Below are 20,713 nucleotides of genomic sequence, written 5' to 3'. Positions count from 1 at the left end.
CTCTGATTAATAATGATTTGGAGCATATTTTCATATGTCTATAAATAGTTTCAATTTCCTCTTCTGAGAATTGTCCACCCTCATAGTTTTTTGCTAAGCCATCACCAATATACTAGTTACTCTTCTACTATCTCTGTCTTCACTCCTTGGTGAATCAATTCAATGCTACCATATTCTCTAACCTACAATCCCTTGAAACTTTGTCCTATTACTGTTCTCACCTTTCTAGAAACCCCAAACCAGATTTAAGGCCACCATCCCTCTTATTCATATGTTATTGAAAGGACCCGAATCAAAATCATGCTAATAGTCCACTTGAAATTTATGTTCCATAATTTCAACTGGCCCTTACTGCAGCAAAGCAATTATTCTACTCTTCCTAAATCAATTCTCTATCCCACTAACTCTAACTAACTAACAGCTATTTACAAATCTTTTCAATTCTCCTCAATCTTTACCCCATTTTCCCTTTCAGAGAACTTCACCTCTTACTTCATTAAGAAGATTTAAGCCATTTGCTGAGAGTGCCTTTTTTTCTTTTTCTCATATCATTTAGAAATCCTCCCCCACTATTCATTTTTTGTTCCTGTTTTTAATAAAGAGGTAGTCCTCCTTGCCAAAGGAAATCGCTCTATATGTGTTCTTGATCCCCATCCTCTATTCATCTTCTCCAGCAGATTGTTTCACTGTATCATCCAGATTCTCTTTTCAATTTTTGATTTCTTCCTATCTTTTGGCAGCTTCCCTGCCACCTACAAACATACTTTTGTTTTCTCCATAGTTAAAAATATCCTAGCTTGATCCAACCACTTACACTATCATTCTCCACATTTCTTTCTCATCTAGACTAAACTTCTTGAGAAAGCCATCTACATTCAATATTTCTCCTTTCTCTCTTCTCTCCCTTTTTACCAAATTCTCTGCCCTTTGGCTTCTGGCCTTCTTTTAAAGGCAACTACCTTCTTACAGAGAAGGTTCTGAATGATCTCTTGCTAGATCTAATGCCCTTTTCCTGCTCTTCCTCCTTCATGATCTTTCTATAACCTTTGACACTGGTGAGCACCATTTTCTCCTCTCTCTCTGCCATATGTTTTAATGACATGGTTCTTTTCTGCTATTCCTCCTACCTGGAGACATGCTCCTGTCTTCTTTGCCAAATCTTCATCTAGTTCATGCTCAATAATGGTGAGAAAAGCCAATGGTTCTGTTCTGGGTCCCCTTCCCTTTTGCCTCTGCTTTGTCTTGTTTGGTGATCTCATCAATATCTTCCATTCAGTTAGCATCTCTATGGTAATGATTCCCAGATTTTTATATCTAACCGTAACTACTTTCATGTGCCATAGTCCTACATCATCAGTTGTCTTTTAGACATCTCAATCTGGATGTACCTAAATGTATTTCAGACTCAACATGTGCCAAATAGACCTATTATCTTTCCCTCTGAACTTTCCATTCTTTTCAATTTTCTTATTATTATCAAGGGTACCACTATCCCTCATAATCCAATATGGGCATAATTCTTGACTCCTCACTTTCACTCCCTCCACATGTGCAATCTGTGGTGTAATTTTATATTTCTTATCTTTACAAGTTTTTGTGTATACACCTCTTCTCTAGTCACCTAGCATATTCCTTTAGTATAGGCCCTCATCATCTCTCATCCAGACAGTAGTCTTCTCATTGGTTTTTCCACCACAAATCTCTCCTTCGAAAGCATTCAACTGCTTAAGTGATTTCCCAAACCTGACCCAATTCAATAAATTCCACTGGTAAAGATAATGGAATATTATTGTTCTATAAGAAATTATGAGCAGCTGATTTCAGAAAATCCTGGAAAGACATACATGAATTGATACTAAATGAATTGAGCAGAACCAAGAGAACATTGTACATAACAATAAGATTATGTGATGATCAACTGTCATGGATTTGGCTCTTTTCAACAATGAGGCTATTCAAAGCAATTCTAATGAACTTGTGATGGAATACCAATTGCATTCAGAGGAGAACTATGGAGACTGAATTTTTTTTTTTTTTTTGTGTTTTTTTTCTTGTGTTTTTCCTTTTGATCTGATTTTTCTTGTGTAGCATGACAAATATGGAAATATATTTAGAAGAATTATACATGTTTAACTTATGTCAGATTGCTTGCTGTCTTGGTTAGGAGGAGAAAAAAGGAGAAAAATATGGAACACAAGGTTTTGCAAAAGTAAAGGTTGAAAACTATCTTTGCATGTATTTGACAAAATAAAATAATATTAAAAAATTCCAATGGCTCCTTATTACTTTCAGGAGCAAATATAAAATTATTTGGCTTTTAGAATCCTTTACAACCAGGCCCCTTCTTAGCTTTCTGGTCTTTTTACATTTTACTCCACTCCACTGTACCTTTGCTGGTTTATTTTCGGTTCTTTTATCAGTACTATCTTTGTAACTATGCATTGACTGTGTCCCATCCTCTTCAACCTCTGCCTTTTAGGTTCCTTGGACTTCTGCAAGAGTCAGCGCAAGTCTCGCCTTCTGCAGGAACTATCTTCCTTCTCCTCACTCCTTTCTACTTGGGGGGGGGGGAAGAAAATCATTATGTGACATATGCATAGCCAATAAAACCAATGTAATAAAGACATGTTTCATTCTTTATCTTGAGTCTGAGAAGCATGCTTGGAAATTCTATAGAATCATCATTAGTCATTACCCAGAACAGTTTTGAAATCTTTTCAATTTAATTTTTTGTGTGATTTTATGATTACAGTATAAATTGTTCTGCTGACTCTGCTGACTTTTCTCTGCATCAGTTCATACAGACCTTCCCAGGGTTCCCCTAACTCATGCCCTTCATGATTTCTTATAGTGCAATATTATTCCATCACATTCCAGCGTCTTTGTTCAGTCATTCTCTACTTTATGGTGGTCCTCTTGCTTTAACAGTTGTTTGTGATAACAAAAAAAACAAAACAGTGTGGTCTTGGAAGCATGCTCTTTCTCTCTCTCTCTCTCTTCTCTCTCTCTCTCTCTCTCTCTCTCTCTCTCTCTCTCTCTCTCTCTCTCTCTCTCTCCTTCCTTCTCTTACAATTCTTTTCTCTCTTCTCTCATTCTTTCTCTCTTCCCCCTCCTCCGTTTTTCTTCCTCATTTCTCTTTTTCTCCCCTTTTCCTTTCTCCCTCTTTCCCTCCTTCCCTCCTTCCCTCTCTCTCTCTCTTTCTGGACCTTAGTTTCCTCAGATGTTCTCTAAGCTCAAAATTTATGTGTTATGAACTTCAGGTTCAGCAAATGTAATTCAGTCTAGCAACAGGAAATCAGAATGAAATGATTAAAAGAAGCAGTTTCCTGAATGGTTCCCAATGGCTTCTACTTTTAAGATTTTTGTCCTGAGTCGTTATTTTCCATTATTTTCATGTAAGTTCCAGAGGAAATACTTAAAATTAATTAGGTGGGAATCACATTTTTTTCTGAGCATTTAGTTGGTGTTTAATAAATGTTGCTGCATTGACCCTAGACAATATAGATTTTTTTCTGAGTCTATAATTGGAAGCAAGAAAAAGAATATTGGACTTAGAACTAGAAAACCAGGGTTCAGTCTCCTTAACTAATCATTTTACTTTTCTGAGGCTCTGTGGTACAGTGCAATGCTCAGCCTGAAGTCAGAAGTTCAGTTCAGTTCTGGCATCAGATACTGTATGATTCTGAGCAAGTCATTTAAACTCTGCCTCAATTTTCTCAACTATAAAATAGAGATAATAATAGCACTTACTTCTCAGAGTTGTTGTGAGGATCAAATAAGTTAATATCTATAAAGCAGTTATGATTCCTAACATAACAGATTTTATATAAAGGCTATTATAATTATTAGTCAACAAGCATTTATTAAGTTTCTATTCTGTACTAGGCATTGTATTAAATCTAAATCTGGACATAGAAAGTAAGGCAAAAAAATCATTTTCTGTCCTCAAGGGGCTCACTCTTACAGGAGAGTCAACATGCAAATTATTATTTACAGGATAAAATTGGAGAAAATACTCTATATAATTCCTTCCTTGACTACCCCCTTCAAAGATTGAAAGGGCTTCTTTCCTGTGATTAATATGTTAATCCTGAAATGGAAAAGAAGATACTTGCCCTTGGGTAAGAGGTCTTGAAGTCAATGACTTGTGCTGGCTACCCTATCTCCATAAATCGGGTTAAGATGGATTATTATTCTTGCTCCATCTTCCTAAGAATTTTTTCTTTGCTTTTGCCCTATATAGCCAAAGGTAAAAGTCTGATCCGAGTGTTAGCCTAGAGAAAATATTATTTCTTCATATTTTCAGTTGAACTCAAAAAGTTTGGATAATACTTGCGTGTTAATACTTGCCCCATCTGTTCCACCATAGAGAGGCCCAAAGAAGATAAAGATTTGTATAAATGGGAGCTCTTAGTATCCCTGCTATATTGATACATGATACTCTCCCTATACTTGAAAGACTCAAGATATGTATCTGTCACTGGTAGAGAGAAACAGAGTACCAAGTCTGGAGTCTGAGAAAGAACATTGGTAGCCTGCTTCTCTCCTCTTGCCAGCTTACTCCTGTTTGCGCTGAATTCTCCCATCCATGGATTACTCCAGTGAGTAATTGTGTTCAAACTTCTTGAATTTCAAGTTTCCACAGAAGGGATCCAACTTCAGACAATATTTTTATATAAAGACACTTGGAATCAAAGTATAGGGTTTTAATGTAACTGATCCCAGATTATGTTCTGCATTCTCATAGGATGTTAAGAGGAATGTCTACATCTCTTTTATGATGCTTATCATAAAATTATTAAGCAGGCAGAGAGTGAACTGAGTTGTGAATTTTGAGTTTAGAAGACTGAATTTGAATGCTACCTAAGACTCTTAAGCATGTAAGCCTACATGAGTTAGCCTCTGTGTGACTAAGTTTCCTCCTCTGTAAAATGGGAATAGTCATAGTACCTACTTTGCTAGACTATGAGGATCAAATGAGATATAAAGTACTTTGCAACTGTAATTCATTCTATAAATGCTAGCTATTATTTATTCCTCCCTCCTCCGTCCGTCCCTCCCTTCCTTTCTTCCTTCCTCTTTTTCTTCCTTCCTTCCTTCCTTCCTTCCTTCCTTCCTTCCTTCCTTCCTTCTTTCCTTCCTTCCTTCCTTCCTTCCTTCCTTCTTCCCTCCCTCCCCCTTCCTTCCTCTTTTTCTTTTTCTCTTTTCTTTTTCTTCCTTCTTTCCTTCCTTCCTTCCTTCTTCCCTCCCCCTTCCTTCCTCTTTTTCTCTTTCTTTCTCTTTTCTCTATTTTTCTCTTTTCTTTTTCTTCCTTCCTTCCTTCCTCCCTCCCTCTCTCCCTTCCATCTTTCCTTCCTTTCCTTTCTTTTTGCTGTAATAGAGTTGCTTGTGTCCATACCTACTCCATACAACCTAGCTGTTTTCTCAATACCTCTCACTCTGAGACTTTGTTCATGTCTTTTGATCCCTAGAGCATGGCTTGGAATGCCATCCAGCTTCCTTTCCCATTTCTATCGATTCTTGCTAAAATCTTTCCCATTTTTCAAGGAACCCACGTAACCAGCTTAGCTACCATTTTTCTATGAAAACTTTAGGTTTTCCTGCCTTCCGTGAATTCTCATTGTAGTTCTCACCCTTTCTCCCTGAAACTTCTCACCTTCTTTGTGTATAGCAAATTACAACTTATACTTTTGCTTTTTAAAAGGGGATCCAACCTTGGTCAATTTCTGCCAAATATTGGCACTTGAAAGGTGGTATGGGATCTGATTTAAACTAACATTAGATTATTCTCTATGTTCTACTGAGCTCTGTGTTCTCTGAGAGCAGGGACCCTTTCTTATTCTTCTAGGTTTCCTTCCCCTATATAGTCTTGTCTATATCAGCTTCATACCTTCTCTACTATTTAGTTTATCAATTAACTACCCACCCATTCATCCAACAGATATTTGTTGTGTGTGCACAATACTATGCTTGTTGCTGGGGGGAGATACACACTTAAGATTCCATGAACATTCTGTTTTTATGGAATTCAGAGTCTACTAGTAAGCTAAACCCCCCCTTGGGAAATTAGCACAATGCTTTGCTCATAGTATGGTAGATCATGACAAAAAATCCATCACTGAGCTGGTTATCACCTAGCTGGGCTGGTGATGAGCCTTGGCCTACTTAGCTAGGTTGGTCCTTAGACAACAGACACTGTCTATTCAGGGCTCAACCTGAAAGCCTCTGCATCTTGATAGAACTCCCCACAACTTGGGTTCCATTGGTCTAGCTCTTGGGGGGTCAGGGGTCACATTTAGCCATATAACGTCCTTTACAAATTGAGGTGCAGTTAGGTGGCACAGTAGATAGCACACTGACCCTATATTCAGGACTTGGATTCAAATCCAGCCTTGGATACTAGTTATGTGATCTGAACAAGTTAATACCATGCCTCAATTTCCTCATCTGTAAAATGGGCTGGAGAAAGAAATGACAAATCACTGCAGTATCTTTGCCAACAAAATCCCAAATGGGGTCAGGAAGAGCTGGATGCAGCTAATTGACTAAACAACAAAAACAGCAAGTTGGCACCTTGTCATTTTTGTAAGCTGCTGATACTTGCAGTTGGCTTCATGCAGCTGATGAACTAGCTCCACTAAGCTACTTGTTGTCCCTTAAAGAAGACAGTCCACCCCTTTTTTCAGTAGTACCTCTGGGTAAACTCTTCCCCTGCCTGGAATGCTCTCGCTCTTTACCTTTGTCTCTTCCTTCCAGGTAGCTCAAATCCCACCTTCTGCAGGAGACTTTCCCCTATCCTCCAAGATCCTAGAGTGTCCTGCTCTGAGATTACATTCTACTTTTTTTCTACATGTTTCATGTACCTAACTCTTTTCGAGGTGTCTTCCCCATTGCTATGGGAGGTCCTTGGAGCTTCTACTTTTCTTTTTCTACCTTTTCCCTACCTTTTTCTATCTTTGTCTTCTCAACACTTAGCATAATGCCTAGTGCATAGGAAGTATCTAATAAATGCCTGAAGACTGACTCTTGCCTCTGCCCTGTGTTGATGCACCAGAGTCATAGCAATTACTTGATATTTGCTGAAGCAACAATTGTGTACTATAGAACTATGAGCAACTGTCCATTAATGAATGTGCTAATTAGTCTTCCTTACTTCTGAAATGTTTGTATATCTGGCTCAATGTATAAAATACTGGACCTGAAGTTGGAAACACCTCAATTCAAAACCAGCCTCAGGTGTTTCTTGGTCAAATCACTTCACTGCTTCTCTGCCTCAGTTTCTTCATCTGTAAAATGGAGATAAAACCAGCATCTACTTCCCAGGGTTGTTGATCAGCATCAAATGCGATAATATTTGTGAAGTGTTCTGAGAATCTCAAAGCACTACACAAATGCTGTTATTGTTTCCAGGCAAAAGAAATGTTTACAACACAAAAGTGAAGGAGTGAAAATTGGGTTGAAGGCAAGTTTCAAGAATTTTCCCGGTGAATATGAAGATTGTATCTGGACTTTTGGAGGGAGGCGAGGGGTGAGGGATCGGAGTAAGTCGGGATACATAGTTTGGGAAAGTTTTGCTGTAGAGACCTCAGCATCGACTCCTGATGATGTTAGGGTGGAGTTCCTTCTCCGAGGCTTCCTTCTCAGGAGCAGAAATGCTTGGAGGAGTTGGCCCTAAGGTGTGGCTAAGAGCTTTGTGCCTGGATGCTACCTCTGGTTAGCTCCTGCCCGAGTAAGCCTGCGGGGGCCTGAGGAACTGAACTGGACTCAGGGAGGTTTCCCAAGTCCTCTCAATTCCAACTCTCCAAATATTCAAGGTTTTCCCACTCCTGGAACTTTGGGGCGGTCCCCACTCCTCTGGAAAACAAGAGGCTTTGACCAGCTGATCAATCTCTGACGGTGCTTATGGTCCTTTTACAAAGAGGAGGCCCTTACTGAGATCCCCTACTCCATCTGGACTGGATATGGGGGACACAGGTATGTCTTGGGGAAACTAGGGCAGCATGGAACATTTCTCTTTAAAGGCCAGGTGTAAAGTACAAGAGACTACAGCTCCCAGCACGCTTCGCTCCAAGGACTGCTCCCCTTACAACTTTTAACCTCTGCGGGAACTACGAGTCCCAAAATGCAATACGCAAATACTCGGTCTTCAACCCTCCTTTGCCCGAGATTGCGTTGCACTATGGGAAATGTAGTCCGGAGGTGAGGAGCAATCAAAAGAAGGTATTTGTAAGGAGGTTGCCTAGGAGGGGATGGCTCTCAATACTTCAAGAGGAGAAGAGGAAGAGAGGAATCCAGATTGTCATTCTGGTCTCTTGAGCTGTATTACTCTTGAAAGAAGGGAAGAGAGAAAAACGCTGTTGGTGCTGAAGAAATTCCCGCCTGTGGTCATTTTTATTCTCCCTGTATCCCGCCCGCTTCCCTCCTCCTCATTTATTGTTGCTCGGGGATGCGGCGCTGCGATCTTATTGGTCGAAACTCTCGAGAGCAGGCGGGATGTCCGAAAAGCCCCAAATGGAAGTATGGGCGCACTCTCATTGGTCTGACTCACGAACGCAGGCGCGAGCAGTCTGACTCCAGCTCCCTAGGGACGAGTGAGCTGCCATTGGTCAAGGCCCGCGAAAGATTAGTTTGGATTGGTGGTTGATAGAAAGAGCCGGGCTTCTTCCTTACTTTCCTCGAGTGATAGCATGTGATTGGTTTAAATCCGCGGTCCTGCGTCGCTGATTGGATATAAGTCACAAGTCTGGAAGCGTGATTGGTCCAGGTCCAAGGACTCCCGCCCCGTGCAGGCAGCGAATGGTGAAATGGAAACGGGGAGGGGAAAGGCCGCGACGTGAGCGCGCGACCTCCGGCGCCATTTTGTCGAGAAACAAGCGGAGTTAACCGAAGAAGAGAGAGGGAGAGAGAGAGAGAGAGAGAGAAGAGAGAGAGAGAGAGAGAGGAGAAAGAGAGAGAGAGAGAGGGAGCGAGCGAGCGGACAGAGAGAGGAGAGAGACAGAAAGGGGAGGAGGGACGAGGAGAGGGAGAGCCGGGACCCAGGAGCCTGCCTGTGTCCAGCGCCCCCGGAGCCGCCTGAGGTGAGCCCGGCCAGAGTGGGGCCCGGCGAGTCGCCCGCCGCGTCAGCTCCGGAACGCGGACGCGGCTGGGGGAGGGGAGCGAGGAAGGGGATGGGGGTCCCGTGGCCTTTGGAGGCCGCGGAGGGAGGCGGGCGGGCGGGGAGGGCCAGGGGCCGGGCGGGAAGGCCCCGGGTTTGGAGCGCGGGGCCGGGGCCTGGGCCGGGCCGGGCCGCGACCCGGGGGGCCCGCCGCGCCGCGCACGTTGTCAGCGCCGGGGCCCCCGGCGGACCGAGTCACTCCAGAGAAGAGGGCGGCCCCCGTCGCGTCCCCACGGACACGCGCGCGCGCGAATACACTCACTCACACCACACTGGCTCACACGTGCCGCCCCCTCCCCTCCCTGTGAGCTGGACACTTGTAGGCCTCGGTGCCCATCCAAGGCCTTCCGGCACCGTGTAGGCACCTACTGTGTGCAGACCCTTCCTCTCCTCCAGACTTTGCCTAGAGTAGTCACACCAACTAGCATTTGGTGTCTACTATGGGTCTATCCTTCAGGTCCCAAACTAGCCAGCACTTAGTAAATGCCTACTGTATACCGACACTTCCTCCTCTTTTCAAACTTTGCCTGGAGTAGTCCTCCATCTAGCACTTGGTACCCACTGTGTGTCTGATCTCCAGACCCCAAGCTAGCTAGCACTCAGTAAGTGCCTGCTGTGTGTTGACCCTTCAGGTGCCTCTAGATCTTTGTATAGTGAATAAGCCCTGGCACTAAACAAGTGCCTCCTGTGTCTGTCCTCCAGGTCCGCCAGCACACAGTGAATGCCAACTGTATGCCGACTCTTCCTTCTTCCTCCTCAAGACTTTGTCAATAGCATTTGGTGCCTACTGTGTATCTATCTTCCAGGTCCTAAACCAGCCAGTACTCATTAAGTGCCTACTGTGTGCTGATCCTTCAGGTGCCTCTAGACTTTTGTATAGTGGATAAATCCTCCCACATTCAGTAAGTGCTTACTGTGGGTTGATCCTTCAGGCGCTTCTAGACTTTTGTTTAAACCTTGGCACTGAAAAAACAAGTGCCTACTGTGTGCCTATCTTAGCTCCCAAGCCAAGGGAGAGAAACAAAGCTGCTTGTCCTTTGATTGAAAGGCAACTCAACCCCATTGCCAGGAAACTTGCCCCCTTCTAATAAGTGACCCAGATAAGGGGACTCTCAAAATGGAAACTTTTTCCCCTTCTCTTGAATATGTGATAGTTTCTTTTCTCTGCTTGCCTTGTCATCAGTAGGTTATTTGTGTTTGTCTGAGATTTTAAAAAAATGGTAGATACTTTGGTTACAATGAATGAGGATAGAATAACTTAAAAAATTAAAATTGATAATTTTTTGAGAGGCTAGTTTTCTGTGATCAAGACTAGAATTATTTACATTCCAAAGATTGACCATACATAGTATATTAGCAATGGGTTAATGTGACATAGTTACTGTTAATAGTTCATATTTCAGGAGACAGAAACTTGTTACATTGTTTTTTTGAGGAAGACTGAAACTAAAACTACTTATCTGCCTCTCTAGTGGATTTTAGGCCTTTCTTGAGTATCTCAGTTCTAGTGGTAGTGTTTGATAAAACTAACTTAAATGTACAGTTCTTTTGTATACAGCATTTTAGGTCCTGGACTTTTTAGAAAAGTTTAATAGTTTTAGGTACCCAAAGTGGAACAATCTGCAAGGGATAACTGAAGTTTTTTTTTTTTTTTTCCTTGACTCTTAACTTCTGATTGAAGAAAATTGAAACAAACACTCCTCTTGAATTTGTCAATATGGTGAAAAATGCCAAATCTTTTCTTATTTAAGATATACTTTTAATGAAATAGTCACTTACCTACCCCCTTTCCCATCCTTGACTGAATTAAAAAATATAGCTTTTTTTTTTTTTTTTTTTTTTTAAGAGTGTAATTGCAGTTTTTTAAGCCAGATACTGAGTTCTGGATCTTATTGTTTAGTTTTATACTTTCTAAAATTTGTGACCTCCCAGAATTTAGACAGGGTGACAACCTGGAAAGAAATCAGGAAATTTGTAGCATTATTTTAAAAAGAGAGAAATTTATTTGGCACAATATTAGCACTATGCTTTTTTAAGCAGCTTAAAAAAAAAAAACCTTTAAAAATATTTGCACTTTTGGACACAAGTTGTAGGCTGCCATTTTAAAATGTCACTCTTCAGGAACTTTTCTTTATGGTAATAGAAAAAACTGATTTTTCTAGGAATCTCTAAAAATGTATTGACTAATATACTGACATTTTAAATTTTTGCATTTACTTTGCATTCCTTACCTTATTCTAAGTCCTCAAACCACACTGAATTTCTTTCTGGAAAACTTCAAAATGGCATCCTACTGAGACTGGCATCAATCTCAACTGTGAATATAGAAAAACCAGTAATGCTATTTCCGCTTAAATCTTGTATTTGTGGTTAACTTTTTTTTAATAATAGCTTTTTATTTTTCAAAATACACACAAAGATAATTTCCAACATTCATCCTTGTAAAACTTGGTGTTCCATATTTTTCTTCCTCCCTACCTTAGTAAGTAATCCAATACAGATTAAACATGTGTGATTCTTTTAAACATATTTTGTGGTTAGCTTTTTAAAAGGAAAGGTTAAGGGTAAAATTCATAGAGGTGCCTTTTTTTTTCCTACTAGACTTAAAAATCAATTACATTTTCATTTGCATAGACTCCCAAGTATGCACCATGTTTTAAAGTAAAATCAAATAAAGTAAACCTGGCCCTTGAAAAATGTTCTCTGTAAGAAATCGTGTAGTTTTATAAGTTGAGTTGTAAGGATTTTGAGTAAATTTCTACAATTGGAGAAAAGCGAGAATGTTAGGAAGTTTTCTGTGTCTGATTAAAAGGAGAGTAAAATATTTCTGGCTTCTGTCTGTACTTGCTATAGTTACTAAAAGATTCCTAACCAAAGTCAAATGCATCAAAGAATCTATAACTGTAACAAGTTGCAGGGAAGTTTTTCCTTAATATAAGAATTTCTAGTTGAAATTTATGCTTGTATTCTTAGTTTTTACTTTCTCCAGCATTTACCATTTTGCATAGATATAGTTAGGAGGCCTCAAATTAACAGCTAAACATTTTCTCACCCAGGCAATTAATTTAGTTGTAGATTAGTAAGTGATGATTTTTAAGTTCATAAGGATAGAGTGATGTCAGGAAAGATTTTTGAAACCCTTACGCCAGTAGAAGGGTTGTACACTTTGGATCAAGATATAGTTGGTAGTTTTGAAGTGCAATTCTACTTTAAATTTAACTTAATTTTAATTGTATTTGTGTTTAAAATATGCTTTTAAATATATTTGTTTTAATTTTTAATATGTATTTATACCTGAAACAAGAATAGGAACCTTTATGATGCAAGGTGACTAGCCCATATATATTATATTGATACTTTATACTTCAGATAATTTTTGTCAGGTTCTTTAGGTTTTGGAATATTAATACACTTGCGATTTTTATTTATATTGCTTTGTAAATGAGTCCCTCAGAAAGATTCCCACCACCAGGGTCTTTAATTTTCTTAGGAGCAGATTGGTATTAAATTGTATTGCTGAACATGGATCTGTGAAGTTTTATCTGGGTGAGTACTTTGTTTTATAGTGCAGATTGAAATCCTTTCCCTCCTCCATCATCTTAGCCTGTGTAACTCTTTTTTCCCTCTAGTAAATCCTTCCAGAGAGCTTGAGCTGATATGCTTAGGGCCTTCCTGTAGCTCTCTTAATACTTGCTTGGGGGTGGTTCCCTTGGTTGGTTGTTCCTCAGACTTTACTTATCTTGGTGATGTGTGCCTGCCTCATCACTAAAGGGCTTCATGTCTTCTTGTTGATTGATTGACCTACCTTTTCAAAGTCAGTGCTTTGACAACCTTTACAATTTACTCAAGTGCTCCCCCAGGATTTTTTGGCAATATGTGCTCCTTCCCTCTCATCACTGCCTCTCCGTTACTCTTTGGATGACCTGCAACTTTAATACTTCTAAGATAATGATCCAAAGCCATGGAATTGGATAGCATCACTGGAAGTCTGTTGATACAAAAGTGGGTCTTTGTTTCAGTAGAAGCTTGGGCTCTTTGAAGTTGTTTGCAGTTTCCCAGTTATAATCCTATTTATCTCTCTCTCTTTTTTTTTTTTTTTTTTTTTTTAATTCTGGGCCCAGTTCCTTCATTGTACAGAATGTTTGTCCCAGAGGTATATATGGCTGCTTGAGCTTTTCTATGGGCTGCTCATTATGATCTGAACAGTGCAGGTCTGTCATCTTGTTTTTTGTTGTATTGGGAGTTAGAACTTTGAGCCATTATGAATCTTAGGGGCTTTGAAGTGAATTGTGTTCTCCCGTATTACTTTACTTTTCACTCTGCTGGGTATTCACTGTTGTTCTCTGGTGTTTTATGTTTATTCCCTGAAATTCCTTTCTAGACTAATGCCTATTTCTTTCCTCATCCCTCTTCTTGTGCCATTTAATTTAACTGGGCCCAAGATTCTTTTATCTAAAGCTCAGAGGTTATACCAGATAACCTCTAAGCCCCTTTATCCCTAACTTTGGTACTATGTTGTCCATCCTTCATTCTTGAAGAGGATCACTGACATTCCAAGGGTTATATTTTGAGTGTGAATTGGATTTAAGTGAGGCGGAGCTTTGCAAAACCCTTAGTGTCACTCTCTCCTCCACTTATAACAGTCCAGTGGTAAGACATAGATGAGATAATTGGTAATGGCTGATACTGTGCTCCTTCTTCCCAATATATTGCCCAATAATGTTTAAGAACTGACATCATCATCTAGTTTATACTGTAATTGTTCTCTCCATTTCTTTTATTCACTCTTCTGTTCCAGTAGCCTCTTAGCTAATCCATATAAAGAAAAAGACAACTAGGTGGTGCAATGGATAGAACACTGAACTTGCAGTCAAAAAACCTTGAGTTCAAATCCAGACTTGGGCACTTTCTAGCTGGGTGATTCTCAGCAAGCCACTTAATCTCTGCTTCAATTTTCTCAGCTGTAAAAAGAGAATTTACTAAGGTAGTTTGAGGATAACTCAAATGTGCTGTACAAATAGCATCTAGCTCAGTGCCTGGCACATAGGAGACAGCTTATATAAATGCTAGCTATTATTATTGGAGGTGGTATTTATCATTATATAAAAACAAGATTAGGTCCTTGATTCCATCAAAATATGTCATAATTACTTGTCTTTCTTTCCTTCTTGGATCATGGTATTCCTTTGCTTAGATAATCTTCAGGGACTCTGTTGCTTAGTGCATACAGCCCAAATTCTAGTTTTGTATGTGTCTGTGTGTGTACCTCATTAGCTGTTTGGTAAAATCTATGGACTCCTTTTCAGATAATGTTTTTAGATAGATACATTAAAATACATAGGATTACAAAAGAACCCACTTATTTTAGTACAAATTTTTTTTTTTTAAGTTGATGAACTCTGGATTAAGAACCCCTTGCATTAGACCTCCTACAAATCTGAGCTGATCTTAAATCTAGGGTTCTTTAACTACGCTCCTTCACATTCTGCCTTTAGCTAAACTTTCCCTTCCTTCCTGCCATTGTTCATATTATTCTTTCTGCCTAGTTTGTTCTGCCCACCTGTTGAAATCCAATTGATCTTTCAAGGACCAGCTCAAGTACAGTTTTTTTTGTTGTTGTTCTTACATCTTTCATACCAGAAAGCATCTCTCCGTCTGTGTTCCTATAGTAGCTTTGCTTTTAGCCCAGTCTATGCTGTTGTATTGAGAACAGGTCGTGTTCCTTCTCACTGACTATCTTGAAGACAGGGTCTCCTTTCCTTTTTCTATGACCATGGAAACAAAATAGAAACGAGGGCATTAAATCATCTTGCCAATCATGTAACCTTCTCTCCCCTAAACATTTCATACTGCCTATAGAAATTGTTTTCTTTCACTAGATGAATGGTGACTTCAGTAGGTAAACTTTCTGAGGATACGTGCCTTGCTTAGAACAAGAGTTTAAATGTTTGTTGGATATTCTTCTGTTTTGGTGAAAATGGTGTCTTTTAGTAGGACCCAGTACATTTAGTATTACCTATTTATGAATGGCTTTTCTTTCTTCCAGTAGTGGTGTTTTGAATTTATTGATCACTTTTTGAGTAGTTTGACTGGAAGTTAAAGTGGGAACAGTGACAAACAAGTCAAAGGTAAGAATTAAAGACTTGTTGAATGGTCATAAAACTGATCTTAAGGCAATTTGTCTAGGTTGTCACTTAAACAAGAAAACATTTATCATCACTAAATTAAAAGATGGGGGAGTATAATGAAGTGGGATGGTTAACTTATATGTCAAAAGCATGTTTTGAAGGTGATGTGTTTATGTTACCGTGTACCAAAATGCCAGTGTGCCCACAGTGAATCCCTTCCATATATCATAAAGTGTACAATAATCTAGCATTGACATTGTTGCATGAGAATTATCTTGTTTTCCTTTTTGAGTTCTACATTGCTGCTGATCTGGTGCTATCCCAAGTCCTGACTTTTGGTAGAAAAGTTCACAAACATGTTAATGTTTGAAAAGACAGCCTCTTAAAATGAATATGAGCATTTAATCTTAATTTTGTTATAATTTGTGACTCCTCTAAGAAAGAAAGCATGATAAAGTAGAAAAGTTATTTAAGGTAGAAAAGATTGCATTAAAATAATATAAGACTTTCATGAGGCAAAATTGCTAATTTTTACTTGGTGTGTGAATTCTAATCTAGTGCTCCTGACTGTTATTTTCTACTGTTCTGCACTTCTTTTCTGTCTCTAGATGGATTTCCACTTTTTTTTTTTTAATTAAGTGATTTGAATAATGCTCTAGTTATTGACATCTTGCACAATCTTACATTTTATATTGTTGGAAAATGTAACTTAAAAAATAAATGCTAGAAAACGTGCTATTAAGATATTGGCTTGAATAATATTGAATATATACCTTATATAGTAAGGTCTTAGAGGTTAGAACCTTTCTGGCTTCCTTTTATTTCTTAATCTTTAAAGTGTGAGGAAACTTATAACTTATATAGGATACATCTACTGTGTTCAATAAAACTTGATTTCTAAATTCCATTTATTTTTGCAGATACACTGATTAACCTTAGTCTTCATTGTCTGTAGCCCTGGAAGCTTAAGTTACTTGCTGAGTCACTTAGCCATGTGTGTCTGAGACAGGACTCAAACCCAGGTCTGAGGCCAGCTGTGTCATCCTGTGTCTGCAGTGTCATCCTGCCATGTGTCATGCAAAATATGCTAAGATTTACAGAGTATTATTAGGTTGAATAATTTTCCACCCATATAATCTGATTTGGTGTTAGTAGGCCTTGAAATAAAAAAAAAAAGTACTGATTTGTATTTTTAGTTGAGCAAGTCAAAATGTTTAACGTTGCATATTCTCTTTGCCATAGAGCCATTTCTTGATTTTTTTCACTTTAGTGCCATATTCCTGGCAAATTCTTAATTTCAAACTAACATTCCTGCAGCTAAAGCATGTTTATTCTTTATAGCTCCTTCCCCCATCTAGAAAAAAAGCAAAACAACAAAAACTATTTAGTTCCTTTTACCTATGAATATAAATTATTTTGGCTAACCATGTTTGAGTTATTCATAGTTAGCCCTCCATTAGTAATGGAAAGCTAAATGTAGGAACTACTTTGATAGTATGCATTAAAAAGGAAAAAAAAAAGAATGGAAACAGAGTATGTGTGTGTGAGTAGTTTTGTACAGAATTTAAAAGAAAGTTAAAAGTACCACATTTAAACCATTAAGATAACTGTTTAACAGAGGAACTTCAAAAGACTAATTCTACTTTTTAAAAACTACCATATAGTACAATTTTTATTTTTTAAGTAACAGCTTGTTTATAGGAATAAACATTTTTATGGTAATTTAAAGATCTTTTCTCTAAGTATTAGTCAAGCTTGACTCCAACATTTTACATACATTCTCTTTTCTTGTAGCATAATCACCATAGTCTATATTCTTATCTTGCTAATTAATCTTCTAGCATCCAGTCTTTCTCAGATTCCATTTAACTACCATGTTGTTATTCTGAAGCTCAGCTTATTAAGTTGTGGGTTGAAAACCCCATATCATGCCTCATATGATGTCTCTTGATTGAATATGGAAGTTGAAAAATTATGATTTATTATCAGTAAATATTTTATTTGTGTGCCTATTTTATATACCTGGGGTCACATAAAAATTTCTCTGGTGAAAAGAGGTGGTGAGTGGAAAAAATTTAAGAAGCCCTCTTCTAAAGTACAGGTCTGATCATGTCACTTAACTCTTCAAGAAGCTTCTATAGTGCCCTGTTTGTTCTAGGATAAAATAACACTTCTGGTGTTTAAAGCTCTTCATAAGCTGGCTCTAACCTCTTCCTGCCCCACCAATCTCATGTCTCATTCTGTCTGTCTCTGCTCCTGACAAGCTAGTTTGCTTGGTAGTCCGTGTGTGTGTGTGTGTGTGTGTGTGTGTGTGTGTGTGTGTGTGTGTGTGTGTATACCCTCTCTTCTTGGCACTGTCTGTCCCCATGCCTAGAATATTTTCCTTATCTCCACTTGTAGCTCCTTGTAAAGCTTAACTAAAATATCACCCTAGTTTTAATAGTCTTCCCCTCCCCCCAATCACTTTATATTTATTTGTATATAACTTTTCTGAATGCATATATCACCAATTGGCTATTTTCATTTTTGAATTTGCATAAACAGCACCTAGCTTAGTGCTTGGCAGAAAGGTGTTTAGAAAATATTTATTGATGCTTTGTTTCATAGTGAAACCCAGGACTTCAATAGTGACTGTGGGAATGAATGGACTTACAAAGAGAAAAATTGAAGAATATGTTGTATGAAAAAGAATTAATCAGTTAACAGACTTTAAGCCCCTGCCCCATAGAAATCATTTTTAGGAACAGGGAATACAAATTCAGAAGTGAACTGGGCCTTGCTTTCAAGGAGATTCCATTCTATTCAGAATGCTAATGCTGTTTGGTAGTTGAAGAAATACAAGATGAATACAAAATAAATACAAAGTGATTGGGGAGGGAGTCCCTAACAGCTAGAGGAATCAGTAAATGATATTTGAAGGAGTCAGTACTTGAGGGGAAGTAGTGAGACAGCTGAACTCATGGTAGTGATGGAGACAAGAACATTGTAGCAGGTGCAGATGCCTCAAGACAGGATGAAAAGTTAAGTGTAAAGAAGAGAGAAATGGCCAAGATGAAGAGAGGCCTTTTAAACTAATGTGAAGTGTCTCTGAATATCAAGAGGGAAAAGGGAGAGTCTGGAGTTTATGGAGTAAGGGTAGATGGGAGTGGGTTACTTGCACACTTCAAGATTGTTCTTGGCACTTGTAGAGAGGACAGATATCAGACCAAAATTTTTCTTTTGAGTTGTAAGGAGAGTAGCCTATTAGCCACTGAATGAGGCAAGAAAATTTAGAGAAGGTGTTTGGGAGTTGGAAAGATAATGAGAATCGATTTGCCAAAGGTGAAAAATTTGTCATTGATCCTGGGCAAGACCACCTTGTTGTGCTTTGGTTTTCTTAATAAAATGGAGGATTGTATTTAATAACCTTTAAGGTCTTTACCAACTTGAAAGCTATGATTTTATGGCCACACTTAAAGGATTTTATCCTGGATCTTCCTCCAAAAATGAGAGAATGAAGGAGAGAGATCAATTTCTCTGGCTGAGTAAATTTCTTATTAGCACATGTGATTCATGAGAGTCAGAACTTTCTGAATTCTATGTGCCCTAGTGAGTTGTAAATAAAACTTGTGAGGGAAAATCAGAAAACAGCAGGGACATTTGGGCTAAAAGTGTATGTGAAGAGTGGGATAAGAAAAGAGTCTAGATTTTGGCCTAACCAGGAAAACAAACACAACCTACTTTAATTGTTTGAAGGAACTAGAGATCTGTGTAGTCCCTAAGGTTAAAGGTTAACAATGACAGCTTCATCAACTTTATGACACATGGAACTAAATACTGCTCTTTACCTAACAATGTAATTGTTTCTTCTGATTAAAGAAATAGGTTTGGTCAATCATTTTGGTCATGTCTGATTCTTTGTGACCCTTCTGAGGCTTTTCTTGGTAGAGATACTAGAAGGGATGGCTGTTTCTTTCTCTAGCTCATTTGACAGATGAGGAAACGGAGGTAAGCAGGCTGACTTAACTAAGGTTATACAGCTAATAAGTGTCTGAGGCCAGATTTAAACTAAGGGTTTTCTGACAAGGTAGGTGGTACAGTGGTTAGAAAATGGGGCCTGGAGTCAAGCTCTATCCATTGTGCCATCTAGTTGCACAGAGGTTTTAGCCATTCTTTTGTTGAATCCATACAGGTGGAAGTTGGGAAGTCAATCCTAAAATGCAATTTGTAGCTGTCCCTTTAATAAAACATGTAGTCTATTAAAGCATGCTGAGCATTTCACTGGTGTATTTTAATCTGGCATGATGAAAATTTAATTTGTGCAAATAGGATTCATTGGCTTTGATGTTCTTGTTGGAAACACATTTTGAGATGATCCTGTATCAAATCAGTTCTTAAACCATAATGTCCGAGTTGAATGATAAGTCAGTGTTTTAAAAGGGTTACTTATTGTTTTGTGACTGTACTGTTTGGGTGGCTAAGTAAGGGAATATTTTTTAAAAATGGGTAAAGTTTCTCAAAAAACACTCTGCCTGTTTGAATTGAGTATCATGCCCTTCCTAAGCTGAAACACATATCTCAAATATTACCAGTGGTTTCCTAATCCCTAAATGTAATAAATGTCTTCAAATTTCTTCCTGATTTCCCTATGACTTTTGATAATATGATAATCCTCTTCTGAACAGTCTCCTCTTCTCTCCTGGCTTTAGAGACATTATCCTATTGGTTTTCCTTCCATCTCTCTATCAGTTCCCATTTTCTTTAAGCTTTTTAATTCCTTTGAGCTTCTCTTCTACATTTTTTCTTTTGACCATGTCAGTAGCTCCCATTATTAGCTTATTTTTCATTTGTATCCAGTTGATTGCAAATTTTTATTTTCTGTTTAGTCTCTTTTCTGAGCTCCAGATAGATATATTCAACTGTCTGTATAATATAGATACTTGAGTATACAATGGTCCTATCAAATTTGCCAAACTATTCATACTGTTAATCTCACTATTTCTATTCCTTACAACATTGTTCACTCTTTTTTGTTGTTGTTGTTGTTGTTGTTGTTGTTTGTTTTTCAATTTAAAACTTTGGTGTGATCCTTCTCATAATCAGCCTGGGCCCTATTTCTTTTCATTCTGTTCTCCCTATTATTCATATTTTTCCTTTTTCCCACTTTACCTGTACCTTTCTTTATTGAACTAGGATTCTAATGAGGTGCCATTTCCAATTCTGACCTATATCTTGCCACTAGACCCAGTTGGCTTTGGAGGAGAAAGTAAGTAAGGCTGGTGACTTTGCACATTTGAATTCAGTTCACTTGGAATGTCATGGTTCTCTTTGAGAACAAAGGATAACTAACTTCTGTGAGTAGGAGTTGGAGTTGTTCCACTCAGAAACCAACTAGAACTGGACAGTTGGGCAACACAACTCTCCCTTCTCCTTAGTTTCCTCAATTAAGCCT

General features: G+C 38.6%; 1 protein-coding gene across 9 annotated transcripts in view; it reads left to right on the top strand.

The window, feature by feature from the left end:
• Window positions 1-8,942: 8,942 nt before the first annotated feature.
• The window catches only part of CNOT1 (CCR4-NOT transcription complex subunit 1), a 93,114-nt gene continuing 81,343 nt past the window's right edge, over window positions 8,943-20,713 (top strand). For all 9 annotated transcript variants that reach the window (XM_051974585.1, XM_051974586.1, XM_051974581.1 and 6 more), the window contains exon 1: window positions 8,943-9,077. The gene's annotated coding sequence lies outside the window, so the exon portion shown is untranslated. The remainder of the gene's footprint in view (window positions 9,078-20,713) is intronic.

The sequence above is a fragment of the Antechinus flavipes genome, chromosome 2, assembly GCF_016432865.1.
Source record: "Antechinus flavipes isolate AdamAnt ecotype Samford, QLD, Australia chromosome 2, AdamAnt_v2, whole genome shotgun sequence".
Taxonomy (NCBI): domain Eukaryota; kingdom Metazoa; phylum Chordata; class Mammalia; order Dasyuromorphia; family Dasyuridae; genus Antechinus; species Antechinus flavipes.
The sequence above is the reverse complement of the archived record's forward strand: the minus strand, read 5'-3'. Positions and strand labels throughout refer to the sequence as shown.